Raw genomic sequence first — 13342 nt, forward strand, 5'->3', positions numbered from 1 at the left:
GTAGAATGGATGGATTTTATTCACAAATTTTCCATAGGAATTCGCATTATTTTTGATCGAAATTCACGTATAACGGATCATGAAGAAGAAAAGAGACGCGATTGGTGAAATAATTCGGCCGCGTCTCTCTGCATGGCGATCTGCGGAGATTTATTAACACCGCATGCATTATTCAAACGTAATTAATCTGCTCGTAAAGCAGCTAATATCGAATATGGAAAATCACTCGTCCCCCGATTGTTTCGCGGAGAAACGTTTGTTTAAACACGGCGCATTCATAAAAACTGAATGGATATGCGGGATTGTTGTGCAAAAAGACAATCACTCGTGCCAACGTTATAAATTCAGAAAATGGAGGAAACAATAATTTCACGATTAAATATCTCTCAATAATATTTCTCGGGTTCTTTGTTTTATTTAAAAGTAATGAAATGAATTCACGCAAAAGAACGAATCATGCAATCTCGTAATAATTAGTAATTATATTACTGATGTAATTAATGTGTTGTTTCTGTTGGTAATAGTATTATTAGATCTTTATAATCTAATATTTCGTCTTCTTACTGTGTTTTATAGTAATATTTATCGTATTCAATAATAGATGTTATTAAATTTAGAGACGCGTGACAATCCTGCTTTTAAGAAATTTCTCGAAAATTTACTATTTACTCCTTTATGCGGTGAAATATATAATTTCTATTCTTCACTGATATCTTTATTCTTATTGAATACTTCATAAGTTTTCAAGTCACACGTATGCTAAGTACGGCTTACAAAAAATAAATTTCTGCAATAAATAATATTTTCACCGGTAAGTGAAAATTATATGGAACTTCATAAAAATGTAACGTCTGTATTGCGCGAAATATATCTCCCGTGTTATAGAAGGACTCCAACCGCATTTAAGGCTCTAAATCTACACTTACATTATTTAGTCAACAAATCGATTCAATCGAGGTAAATAGAACTGATCACTATTATTAGTATCGTAAGCAGCAGCTCCAGCTATTAGTTAGCAAATAGTAATGAATTATATCTCTGAAGGACAATTTGCATCTTTGTACATTCAGGAAAGTAGTCTTCAATTTTATGATACGGAGAACGGAAAATCATAATGGTGTAAGTCAACTCCAAGTGTTCTAGGTTTATTGTTATAAGAATCTGATTACATTTTTCCGAATCAGAAAAATATACCGTGATAGAAAATTAAGATATAAATTCAAGTTCTCAAAATCTTAACTTATACCTACTCTTCTATAATGATCACCTCAATAAGCCCCACCATAAAAGGCAATAAATTCCATCTTCCTATTCTTAAAAAAAATACGTATTTCGATAGCCGATGGTCACTTGATAATAAAATTCCGTTTCTCAGAGAAGCCATTAATTTTAAGAACGTTTGCAGTCTAGCCTTAAAAAATTATTTCAATTACTAATGATCACAATATATTCCACCTTCCTACTCTTAAAAGAACTGTTTCGATAACTGATCGACAGTTAATAATGAAATTCTATTTCCCAAAAAAACCAAATGCCACGAAGATCAAAGTGATGGAATACGGAAAGAGAAACCGTTTGTCGACGACGACCACAACCCTAACTCGTATTCGCCGCTAATTTCATCGAGGATATTTCAACGCTGTGCGTCGCGTTGGGGTTGCACCACGGGGTTAGCCAGCGTGTCTGCACCGGAAAGTTATGTCCCTCTGTCGGATGGTTGACGCTCGCACATGAACTCGCGACAGCACCTATGCGTCGTTTGCCGAGCGTTAGTCCGCGTCAACGCGAGTTACGAGCGTGCAATGTGTGCAGTACGCGTGTAACGAACGCGTGCGCTTTCGCTAAGTCAGGAATTAACGCGTACGACTTCTTTTCGTTGAAAAGAGCGACAGCAAGACAGATGACAGTGGAATTTTGAGAAACGGCAGAAGAATCATTTGTTTGGAGAAATATCGTAATCGACAGGAAAAATATAAGATTTTGCAGTAAATATGAAAAAATCTATGCTTTTATGCATAAGTGATTAAACATACTAGATTATATTAACAGTGGCTACAAAAGTACTTATCCGCCTATCGTATTTATTATATTATAGCATTTATATACTATCGAGTTAATTAAACCCAAGTACCTCTATATTAAATTTCATATCGTATAATTTAGTAATACGTACTTTCATAAAAGCACAAAATTTTTATACAATGAAAATTATTGGAAAATAAGGATGTGCAGGTATTTTTTCTAACCATTGTATATATTACAATTTATTATTTCTATCATAAACTTTAATGTATACGAACACAATACTTATTACATATTTAGCGCGTATATTCCGCTGATTTCTGGATTTCTTGAATATTTTTTTTAACAAAATTCATTCTGAATATTTATAAGAATATGTACGTGTCTTTCGATTGTCAAAATATTTCAAATAAAGTATTTTTAAAAACAGGAATTTATTATTTTAAATAAGTAGTTTATAAAAAGTAGAATTGAATTAAGGAATATGATCTGAATTGAAGGTAATTTTTCCATACAAAATAAATTTCGGTGTTGTTTTCTATAAACATAAACTTGAAATTATACTATACAGGCAGGGTTTTATTATAAAGATATCTTTGAAATTACATCAGTTTATAGATTACTAAAATATATAAGATTCGCATACATAAAATATCATTTATGTTGTATGATAAGTAAAACAGAGCAACTTTCATTCAGTATCGTAGTTTTATCCCAAGTTGTTCTACAAATAATGAGTAATAATAATAAATTATGACGATGCAATAGTACGACAGATAATTGTAAGAGAAAAAATATAATATATAATGTGTATATATAATAATATACACATATAATAATAAAAGAATATATATATATATATAACATATAATACGAAAATAAAACATTTTTAGTTGTGTACTTGCCACTATTTGTATACTTTAAATAACATTATTTTCGTGGAAGCCTTACTACAACATCAAAAACATAACCAAAAGCAATCAATCGTCATAAAAGGAATTCATACTATATATCGAAAAATGTTAAATACACTACCAATTTCCATTTAATTTAATTCCTTATGAATTATAACCAATCTAGTTTCCTTCATTTATTCATTTATTACTATAACATAAAATTAAAATTGAATTAGAATTAAATTAAAATTAAATACTATTTTTTTACCAAATAGATCTACAGACAATAACAAGCCACTTTGAGACGAAGAGCAACATGGACACGAGAAGATAAATAAGTGCAGGCGCGAAAAGTGACATCGCGCCATGTTGTCGGCGTCGACAAAGCGATTCGCGTTTAAACGAACGAACCACAATTTTCTCGCGGTACAGACTGTTTCTGCTAAAGTATTCACGAGGAATGACTGGGCAAACCAAGCCGATGTAAACGAACAACGCGGCTACGAAAGTCCACCATAGGACAGAAAAAGGGTCTCATGAGGTGCAACGACTTGGAAAGGGCGAACTGTGACAAGTGTACCCACGAAGCACGTCCAAATAGCGATGGCATCAAGTACAATACATATGTACTTATCAAGCAAAATCTATTTTATTTTATTTGTTATTTGCTTTGTTACTTCATCTGATATAACATTATGTAGCATGAAATACAATTAACGTATTTGGAAAATAAATTACTTAAATATTTATTATTTTGTTTCATAGGCAGATATTTATTATCTCATTTCACCAAGAAAATATAAAAACGTTTATTTGTGGTACATGGATTTTTCTTTAGAATTAATTTACTTTTCAAACAAGATTGCAGAATTTATTGTCATTTACTGTCATCTTTTGAAATTTACTTGTTATTTTATATGAAATAATAAATCGAATTAATGGAGTTAAAATTATTCGAATCGGATAATAATTTATTTATTTTACTTTCTATTCTCATCTTAAATAAGTACTCGGAGGTTAAGACTATAAGTACAGAAAAATTAATAGGGTGTGTCCCCATACAACACTATATTCACTATATAACGCGGATGCGCCAGAAATTGGACAAGGGAATATTTATACAATGATATAGTTATAATTAAAACTAGAGAATATACACAACAAACAACCAACAGACTAGAAGAAAATTTCATCAAACTCAAAGATTGGATGGACAAATGATTCATTATGATCAACACCAAAAAAGATAGTAATATATGTTTTATATTAATCAAAAAGAACAGCCCAGATATAAGAATCAATAATGTGGCAATACGATAAAAAGATAAAGTAAAATGTCTGGGATTAGTATTGAACAGAAAGTTTATCTGTTGCGAGCATGTAAAAGAAACCAGAAAAAATGAAACAGATAACCAAGATCTTCTACTATCTAACCAGGGGAAGTTCGAGACTAAAAATTCACTTGAAATGGCAAATACATATTGTTAATTAAACCGCTATGGAGATATGGTACACTACTTTGGCCCAAAGCATTGAAATCTAATGCGAAGAAAATTGAAATAGAGCATGCAAAAATCCTATAATAAATAATTAGAGAAACTCTGGTATGTCACGAACGAAGACATTAGAAAATCCCTAAATATTAACATTGTCATGAGCGAAGTACAGATACATAGGTCAAAATACAACGTTAATAGGTTGCTACACATCCAATAGATCTTATTAAATAACAATTACATATACTCAATAATGTAATAACACAAACTCAAAATTAAGCGTCAAAGTGAAAAATTCACCTATTACTTTATATTACATACACGCTTATGAACTTATATATTAATATATTAATTTAGTAAATTAATATTATATATAATGTATTGGTATAGCAGGGTGAGTTTGATTGTCTCAGTCTGAGATTGTGTGAGAATAAAAGTTACGAGTGAGTGAGATTGTATGAATACATCTTAAGAGTACGAATAGTTTCAAATGTTAAATACACAAAATGTAACTTGTTACGTTTTGTCTGGCTCGTTTTGGTTGCGTTGCCGTTAATTTTTGAATTTAGATTAAATTGTAGTATTGTCTGTTATTTAATGCTTAATGAAATTAAACTCCACGTTTCGGCTAACCTGCTATGCGCAGGAGTACTGACACGGGAGAAGATTAAAGTTGATGAAAATAAATGTTCGCTTAATCCTGCTATATTATTAGACAAATATTCTTCACAAAAAAAAATGTTTATTCGTATTCTAATTGGATATTGACAGAATAGTCGTTGAAATTTCGAATGCTCGAAGTTACAATCGTTCGCAATACGTTTCGCTCTTATTAATTACAAGATTTTAATTTCGATAGGTTTTCGATAGTTTACAAATTGACAAATACAAACACGTCGATTAACAAGACTAACAAGAATTGGAAACTAATAAAACAAAGAACTAAAAGCTAAAGAACTAAAGGACTAAAGAATCTAAAAGCTGAGAGCAAAACTAAGAGCTAAAGGAATTAAGAGCTGAAAACTAAGGAACTGAAGAATTAAAAAACAAGGAATTGAGAAATTAAGAGCTAGAGGAATTAAGAATTAATCGCTATGAACAAGAAATTACTTACCAGGAGATGGGAACTGATCGCCAAGAATCAAGGAGTTAATCACCAAGAACTGAGAAAACTAATCACCCAAAACTGAGGAATTAACTACTCTAAAACTAAAGAATTATTATTACCGCTTCTTCTATGCCGCTACGCTTATTTATATTTAGGTCTACCGTGGAGGGGGTTATGAGGTTCGAATTTGGTTTATATACAAATTGTTAAAATTTATTTAAATTTCAAATTGGAACGCTCACTCGCGCTATTGGTAGTTTTAGCCTACGTTACGGCGCGTGCGCAGCGCGGGACGTGACAAACTACAAATGGAGATGAAATAAAAAGAAAGATAAAATAAATTTTAAATTAAGTGTGCGATCTTGCTTGAATCTATTACTAAGAAACAACGATCAATGAACCGCGGTATGAAAACGCGGGAAGAAAGAAAGAAGGGCAACGTATACGGACGTGCCAATTACGAACTGGTTCGAAGACAGCCATTAGGACATATAGTAAACAAACGACTTTCCTTTTTTATCGTCTCAATGCCCGATCGCCCTAACGATCATCGGTGCACACCTTCGCGTGATTTCACAAGCGACGAAGATCTACTTCCACATTATAGGGTGTCCTAGGAACCGCGACACAATCTACAAGGAGATGATTCTACGTGAAAAAAATAAATCGATAAAGAATAAAATTTATTCATACGCTGCTTCGTTCTTGAGAAAATGGAATTTGGAAAATTTGTTTAGTATATTTCAAGGTGAATTTATGCAACCGTTCCATCCTCTTCAATTTCGGTGATTTTTGAATATATTGTAAAGTTCAACATCTTAAACAACTTCTGGTGAAACTGTAGAAACGTTAATTACTGTACGATTTTGATGACTTTTAAATATGTCGTAGAAATTGATACCTTGAATAACTTGTTTCTAGATATAAATTTCTATATATATGTATAAAATAAAACGTATAATAAAGTTACGGAACGATTGGTTTGCGAGATTTTCACGAAAAGCTGCCGGTATCACTAGAATGAATTCTACCAATATTTTATTATTGTGCGTCTGTGGCAGCGCATGCGTCAGTGTTGGTTGCTGGTAAAAATACATCAGGCAAAAATACACTGCAGTAATAGTACATGCAGCCTTTTGCAAATATCTCGGAAACTAAGAGAGACCGATAGTTATAGGAAAAAATTGTTTAAAATGTTGAGCTTTACAACATATTTAAAAATCATCGAAATTGCAGGATGGAACAGTTCTATAAGTTCGCCTATTTGAACATGGCTAATCTCTGACTGGGTAGGAATAAACAATCAGGTTATTCTACATTCGAAAATAAGTTAAAAACATGAAATAGAGTCTTTTCGCTTAAGAAGGTCTCGTTTTCGTGAAAATAAAGATTAAATTTTGATAAATGATAAATTTTTTAATTTCTTCGAGAAGCGCCCTGAGAAAAAATTTTATTTCAATTTTCGGCTTGTTTTCAAGTCGAATCGCCACTTTATCTATTGTACCATAAGTGCTTGGGCACCCTGTACAACCAGCGTCATTCGTCCCTTTCTTTCAAGTGGAACGATTGCTTTCTTTACCGCGATTCGCCTGCCTTTGATCTTGACAGAGGAGAACCATACGCTGATACGCAGTGCACGTCCTTCCCTCTTTTGCTTCGGCCGGTTCGTCCGGATTTCCCAGAGAGCTGTCTGGTGTGCCGAGAATCGACCACGTCAAACCATCGTCAACCTCTTGTTTCGAACCTTAAACAGCATCCGCCCGGTTGTTTGATTACAAAATTATACCGATACTCTTGCGATACCGACGCCATAGTGCCATAGTTGCATTCTTCTCTTTCTGCTCGAACGAAGTGCAGTTAAGCTTTTTATCGATTTACACCATTTCATGTACTTAAGTTCTTATACCTGGGCATGTGACGAATGCTCGTGATTTGATGCTTGATATTTTTGAGAGATACTAATACACGAGTGGTGGGGAAAGGTGAGTTTAGATTTGGGATAAACGATAAAATTTGTTAGAAGGTTGTATTAGTCGGGTGTTTTGTTATTATACTTATGTTATATGTGTTATGCAAAAGATTTTGAAATTTTGTTAGCATTATTATGAAATACATACAATAGGAAAACTACACATATAATAACATCAAGTGAAATAGATATTTCTAGATAATATTCCTTTATTTTTATAATTTTCTAACTTTTTCTAGTAAAATCTACACTTCTACTTCTCTGGTTGTATCCATAAAAATATGAATTTGTATAAATATTCGCAGTGTAATTTAGAATATTATGAAGTAATAATAAAAATAGATGTTTACATTATAATAGTGAAATTCTTAATGACAGGACGCAACAAAGTGAATTAATAGAATTAGAAAAAAGAATGAATAGAATGGAAGAATCTTATGAAAGAATAATTTTTTATATTGAAATCTGATAATTATTATAGAAAATCAATTGCAGTTTCTATTAAAATGCTTTGACGTAAAATATCGTAAAATACGCAATACTTAAACAAACATCACCGCCACGACTTACTTTGGTGGATGTGCGTCCACTATGACGGTGATCTTATTTTTGGATCGATTCACTGTGAGGATATAAATAGACATTAGTACACGGATCTTTTTTACGAATGGCGCTTTTTGTAATAAAAATAAAACATCATTTACCAACCAACAGATCTCAATACAACCAAATACATCTTTTGACGATTGAAACGATTTTCACTAATCTTTAAATACGTTAATTTAGGATCTGTGAAACTGTTTGCAAGTCAATTATCTGTTCAATTTAAGAATACAAAGTATATAGATACAGGAAGTCCATGTACCAAATTCAACTTAATTTAGTTTATGATTATTAATTTTAAACGGTATTTGAATAAACTTTCTAAATTTAAATAAACAAAAAGATAAAAACAAAACTTCTTATAATAAAGTTACTTGAATTTACGATTTTCCCAACGATATTTATAGAAAGGATAATTTACAATTCTTCCATTTCTCCTTATAAATCTTACAGTCTTGAAAATTAGTATAAATTACACGTTAGTACAAATTTTCATCTTCTAAATAATTTCCTCCTTCGCATCGAAAATTAAATCCTGCCTATCCACGTAAATTCAAAATGGGCCATAATGTTTCCCGACCATAACAGAAGCTTATACAGGACGTTTAAACAGCGATAAGCATAAATCTCGATCGGTGGAACGTGGCCAATTATAATTATCCATAATGAATATAATATTTCAAAATGATTACGCCGGACGTTATCTGAAAATTGTTTCATGCATCGTCGAATCAATCTCGCTTATGAATGCGATTTCTTTCCGTTTCCGCATGCAAAATTGATTTCCCGGCGAGCAGGACGTCGCGCCGCGTCGCCATTAAATCGGCAGATTCAACGCGATTGTTATAATATACCGTATTAAGTCTATTCGCGATTTCCAGCGCCAGAGCTCGATATTTAACCATAATTCCGACCCCGCCGCAGGTGGTAGTTGCGGATCGTTAATTGTTAATTTATCGATAGAGTGATCCGTGTGCGCAACCATTTTGCTTCCAATAATTTCCCAGCAAAATGATTACGGTCAATTAAAGACGATAGAAAAGTACAAGCAGGTCGAATGTATTGTGAAATTTAGAAAGGATGATCATTAAGATAACAATAAAAAGACATGACATTTTACTTTGAATATTTCATGAATGGAATTTGTAAATTTTTATTTTTATATTAATGCTGTGTTAATTAATTTTATACAGACAATATTCTCCTTTCATTCGATTCTAAAATTAAATATGCAGATTTATTCTTTTTCTAGTTAATCCTTATCTTTATACTAATAGAATTATATTAGAAAGTTTGATAGAACCTATTTTTAATCTCGTAACGTCTTATATTGAATCTCATTAAATCTCTGTTACAAAATTTACATAAGTAAAGCAATCTTTGAATAATTTAGAAAAAAGATGCCATTGTTATTTTATATTTCAAATGAATATTTATTACTTTACATATGCAAAAAATATAACTATTATCAGTTAATTTAAATGAACATTACCCTTAATCAAATCTACTATATATAAATAGTATCTAATAATTAAAATAGTACAACGAAAATAAAATAGAAATATACAATTAAATTTGAATCTCAATGAAAGTTAGAATTACCGTTCCAAAGGTATCTACATAGACATAATTGTCAACAAAGAAAAGAAACTAAACTCCATCGTTTTAAATTTTAGATATTGTTCAATATTTTCGAAGCAAGAACTTCTCAAACTTTTATGGGACGAGTCTCGCTTTCGAAAACCGTAATTTTTTCGCGACCCACAATTGACTCACAATTTCTAATTTTACAATCGTGTCGAATTTTCTTCGACAAAGAATCTATCATTAAATAATATCTTAAGCTTTCATATGGTAGTTCTATAAAGTATCTTTCACCGTGTCGTTTATTACGCATACGCTGCGCTGCGCTGTGAGAAAGTGCGATTGAACTACAACAGGGGAAACCGGAATACCGTATAGAATTGCCATGTTTGTTTTTCGTAACTATGCTCGCGCCTTTTAATAACGCAACGATAGGTGTTCACGATAAGAAGATATGTATTAAGGACATAGTTGCAAGTGCCGTTGGAAAAACGTGGAACAGTGCCACTGTTAGAGATTAAGCGCGTACTCCAGGCAATTTTCCGCGGAAAACAGTGAACAAAGAAAGCAAACTTTTCTATAATACTTTCAATTAGCACACACTAACAACTTCTTGCGATGATGAAAATACGAAATAAGAATTTTTTTTTTGAAAATAAAATTTTATATAACTTTATTTAATTTTATATTATTGTAAACTAACGGAGAAATATATGGAATATAATACTTCCAATTACTTTCCGAAATAATGCAAACTTAGAGCTCAGATTATTTTGTTGTTAGTAAATCGATGGAAAATGTTTTTGTCTGTATAACGTACAGTTTGAAGATAACTTTAAGGTTATTGTTATTGATTATAGGTATAGATATATATATAGATGATAATATGTATTTTCTAAAGTTTCCAAAGTTACCTTCAGAAAAAGAAATTCATATTATATATTTTTTTTAATCATATATAATTACGAAAAAATTTATATTAATTTCTTTCACCTTTTCATAAATAAGCATATACTTTTCTTACACATATTTTTTAACGGATATTGAGATGTAAAATAGCTTCCAATTAGATTTCTTACCATAGAACATGTTAACTTTACAGTGAAATTTTATTTTATGATAAATAGCCTTATTATGTTTGTAGGGTGTACAATGTAACGATGGTAAATGGTATAATTCAAGAGTTTTACAGAATGTAACTTTGTTATGAAATTTTTATGATTGAAGAAAAGAATTTTACATAATATATTACATAATACTTATCAACTTTTTCCATGAGCATGGGAAAAGTGTTACATAATGTAGATAATATTATATTTGAATTTTCTTTTTTTTTCTGTCTAGTGTAGTTTTCTTCAAAGAAGACAATTTTAACCGACACTATGTTTAAACCATCGTTTTTTCATTCAAAAGAGAAAATTTTATGTAATATCGTGTTTGAATTCTTTCTTTGATAGAGACTCTTTTAGGCAATTTTAGGCAATATGTACATATATATATTTCGCCGGAACTCGTTTTTATGAAATGGTTATTCATAAAGTTCCCGGCACTAATTATAGCTTTAATGAAACCATATGTTGACCATACTCACTTTACCATATCATTTTGCAAGGTACTTCATAAGGAAAAGTGTAACGTTAATTAATAATTAATTTCAACGAAGCAACTTGAGTATTGAGACAACTAAGTTACCTAAAAGTGCTGATAATAATCAAAGTTACTTGTTTAATTATGATACGTTGAATTGAAAACAGTGGTTGTATCACTATATATAATTTGGATAATTTGAATTGATTAATTATAATAGCGTAATATTTGATACTTTAAAGCTTACAAGCATCAATAAACTTAATCATGGCTCTTTAGTTTAACTTAGTTATTTCCATATGAAGACCACAAAGAAGGAACGTATTGTACCTACTTTTGTTCATAATCTGATTTTTACGTTATAGTCTAGGTAAAAAGAAGTACTTTAGTACGTTATTATTGAAAAAAGGAATAGTCTAGTATTTTCTAGTTTCAATTTGCGAATGACGAACAAGATTTCAAGTTAAGTTATTCAATTTTAAAGTCTGTTGTGTTATAATTTGTATTCTATACCTTAGATTCCTAAATAATATCAAATTGTTATTCCTTAATATTAAATTATTATTTTCTAATATTAATTAATTATTTCTTAATTTCTATTCTATACTTATATGATATATACTACACGTATACAAATCACAAATATCATTTATCACGTAAAATATAAAATACAAATGAAAATAAACCATTAACTGAAACTATTATCGTCAAGTACAATTGAACGATATCGAAAAGGGGATTATTTATTAAGTTTTCACAAAATAAATCATAGATCGATGAAGTTTTATGAAAAATGAAATGCATATTTAAAATTAGAACGATCGATAATTTTGAAATGATCCTAAGAATGGAAAAAATACGCATTTAATCTTAAAATCAATCAAAAGAATAATTGCGTTAATATAAAATTAAATAATAATGTAATTAATTTTGAAGATTCATAATGTCATCATCATCTTTCTCTGTTATGGCGTTTATATTCTAGTAAAGAGTATTTGGCTACCAGTGAAATGTTATTCTTCTTCAATTTTATCACATATTAGAAATAATCCTATATGTGTAAGTTCCGATTAACGTCCTTCAACCTTTCACTTTTTCAAATGATTCAATAATTTTTTATCTTGCCATCTGAAGGTTTCAATTCCATTCCCGCATGCTATGACTTTAATATGATCTCATAAATAACTGGAATAATTTCAACCAACGATCAGGATTTTAATTGTCTGGCGTAACTTGCATCAATATCATTCGCTCGATATCTCATCTTACCTTTGTTATTTATATCTAAACGAATTATTAATTTTTTCACATCCGTTATTAGTTATTAATAACATATTATATTATATTATTCCTAATATTAAATATATAATATTATAATTTATAATACCTTTAGATTTCTATAATCAAATATGATCTACAGAATCTTATTATTCTTACTACTTAGTTCCATACAAGAAATATTCTTTTATCAATTATACGAAAACATTCAATCACATACTATTATTATTAGATCAACGATTAATAAATTAGAAATCTTGTTTCAGTCATCGCAGAATCATAAAATATCTGACAATTATGTGTGTATTATTATTGTGTGTATTATTTTATCCGGAAGGCTTGAATCTATTATTTCCGACATTATTCTTTAATATAAACATAATTTTTTTAATATAAACATAAAACAACAAGAAGAGGAGAAATAGAAGGCATTGCCGTTTTATTGAATTCTTCTAACAAAAGCTAAATTCTGTAGAATTATAGACGATAAACGGGATTCCTGGAAATTTTAGTTGAACGTTCGCAATTGCAACGATTTAAAAGCGATAGAGGAGAAAAATGATTTTAAGCCAATTTCTAGTAAGGTGATGGTAAAGTTTCGAACCTATTCGGGCAGCGTTTGATTCCCCTTGGGAGTCCTTTCTTGATTTACTAAAGTACTCGTACAAGGTTCAAATCTGTTGTGTTTAGATTCGAGTCTTCTTGGATATACCGCTTCTGTTTTCTAAATACTTGTAGTGGATTCGAATCTAATTTATCGATTTTTATTAACAATACACAAATTTTGCTGAAATATGCC

At 30.5% G+C, this 13342-nt stretch overlaps 1 protein-coding gene across 12 annotated transcripts in view; it reads right to left on the reverse strand.

The window, feature by feature from the left end:
• scalloped (TEA domain transcription factor 1 homolog scalloped) overlaps window positions 1-13342 on the reverse strand; it is a 337742-nt gene that overhangs the window by 181692 nt on the left and 142708 nt on the right. The gene's annotated exons all lie outside the window — the stretch shown is intronic.

This window comes from Bombus vancouverensis, chromosome 8, assembly GCF_051014615.1.
Source record: "Bombus vancouverensis nearcticus chromosome 8, iyBomVanc1_principal, whole genome shotgun sequence".
In the NCBI taxonomy this organism is placed as follows: Eukaryota; Metazoa; Arthropoda; class Insecta; order Hymenoptera; family Apidae; genus Bombus; species Bombus vancouverensis.